The following is a 2,158-nucleotide window of genomic DNA, read 5'->3' on the forward strand; positions in this document are numbered from 1 at the left end:
TGAAGAATCTGTCAGTCCAGTTTTGTCTCGTCAGGATGGAGGAGACATTTCTGTTTTGTCTCCTGAGCCGGCAAGAGAATGTGGAATAGAACAACCCACAGAAGCTCATCAAAGCTCAACACCACTCCGAAAGCCAAGAGAATGGAAGTCCATGAGGGGTTATCCTCATGACTTTATCATTGGTGATCCCTCTCAAGGTGTAACAACAAGATCCTCAACCAAAAGGCAATCCGAACCAAGCAATTTTTCCCTCTTATCACAAATAGAGCCCAACAATGTAAAGCAAGCTCTTGAAGATCCATCATGGGTCAAAGCCATGCAAGAAGAGCTTGCTTAATTTGAAAAGAATGAGGTTTGGACACTAGTACCTCATCCGGATGGTAAGAAGGTAACGGGTACTAAGTGGGTTTTCAAAAATAAACTAGGTGAGGATGGAAAAGTTGTTCGTAACAAGGCTAGATTAGTGGCCCAAGGTTACGATCAAGAAGAGGGTATAGATTTTGATGAGTCTTTTGCTCCGGTAGCTAGAATGGAAGCAATTAGGTTGCTTCTTGCCTATGCTGCCCATAAGGGTTTTAAAATTTTTTAAATGGATGTCAAATGTGCTTTTCTTAATGGCTTTATTGATAGAGAAGTGTTTGTGGCACAACCCACCGATTTTGAAGATAAAAAATTTCCAAACCATGTTTTCAAATTTTCAAAGGCTCTTTATGGCCTTAGACAAGCTCCAAGAGCTTGGTATGAAAGGCTTAGTGCCTTCTTGTTGGAAAATCAATTTCAAAAGGGTACCACCGACACTACTTTATTTATAAAAGCATCTAATGATGATATTCTCCTAGTTCAAGTTTATGTGGATGACATTGTGTTTGGGTCGGCCAATGAGTCCTTGTGTGAAGAGTTTGAAAAACTCACGACTAGTGAGTTTGAAATGAGTTTAATAGGAGAGCTAACATTCTTTCTTGGCCTCCAAATTAAACAAACTCCTAGTGGTACATTTATTCACCAAGAAAAGTATACTAAAGAATTAATAAAAAAATTTGGCCTAGAAAATTCCAAACCAATGGGAACACCAATGCATCCAAACACTAAACTTGAAAAGGATGAAGATGGCAAAGATGTGGACAAAACAAGGTATAGAGGAATGATAGGTTCACTCATGTATCTAACCTCCTCTAGACCGGATATTGTACAAAGTGTGGGTGTATGTTCAAGATTTCAATCTCACCCAAAAGAATCCCATCTTTCGGCCGTTAAACGCATCATTAGATACATTAAGGCAACTAGTGATTATGGCTTATGGTATCCAAAATCTGATAATTTTTGCACAGTAAGATTTTGTGATGCAGATTATGCGGGAGATAGAGTGGATAGAAGAAGTACATCCGGCATGTGTTACTTCCTTGGAAGCTCACTCAACATGTGGTCAAGTAAAAAACAAGCCACCGTAGCTCTATCCATAGCCGAAGCTGAATATATTTATGCATCTGTATGTTGTTCACAATTAGTTTGGTTGAAAACTCAATTGGAAGATTACAAATTAAAAATCAATAGTATACCCTTGTTCTGTGACAATATGAGTGCTATAAACATTTCTAAAAATCCTGTTCTGCACTCAAGAACAAAGCACATTGAAATTAAATATCATTTTATTAGAGAGCATGTGCAAAAAGGAACTATTGATATTCAATTTGTAAAATCTGAAGATCAACTTGCAGACATTTTTACTAAACCCTTGTGTGAAGATAGATTCTACTCTTTGAGAAAAATTTTGGGAATGATAGAATTAAGTTCTATTGATAATTTGTGAAATTTTTTGACACTCTTTGGTTTTGTCTCGTAGGAAGGCAGGAGACATTTTTAGGATGTGACGAACGGGCCATGATTCAGGGGGAAAATGAACTAATATTAATTATCTTGGGCCCCACCAAATCACTTTGACCTTACTCTGACCTGTTTTGAGTTCCTCTTTATGTTAATCACATTTTTTTTGGAAGTTGTCATATCAAATCTTGTTGAGAGAGGCTATTGTCAAATCAAATCTTTATCTTTCCCTCATCCCTTGATTCTAGGAGCTAATCCTTCAGTTTTAATTTTAAAAAGAAACTTTCCTTGGTTAATAACCGCGCCATAATGGGTAATAACTACACCACTTCTCTCT

The 2,158-nt window shown here is 37.2% G+C and overlaps 1 pseudogene; it reads left to right on the forward strand.

The window, feature by feature from the left end:
* Positions 1-1,072: 1,072 nt before the first annotated feature.
* Positions 1,073-1,807, forward strand: LOC148568955 (secreted RxLR effector protein 161 pseudogene; annotated as a pseudogene).
* The last annotated feature ends 351 nt before the right edge of the window (positions 1,808-2,158 follow it).

Source organism: Arachis ipaensis, chromosome B4, assembly GCF_059453495.1.
Source record: "Arachis ipaensis isolate K30076 ecotype BB chromosome B4, ASM5945349v1, whole genome shotgun sequence".
Taxonomy (NCBI): domain Eukaryota; kingdom Viridiplantae; phylum Streptophyta; class Magnoliopsida; order Fabales; family Fabaceae; genus Arachis; species Arachis ipaensis.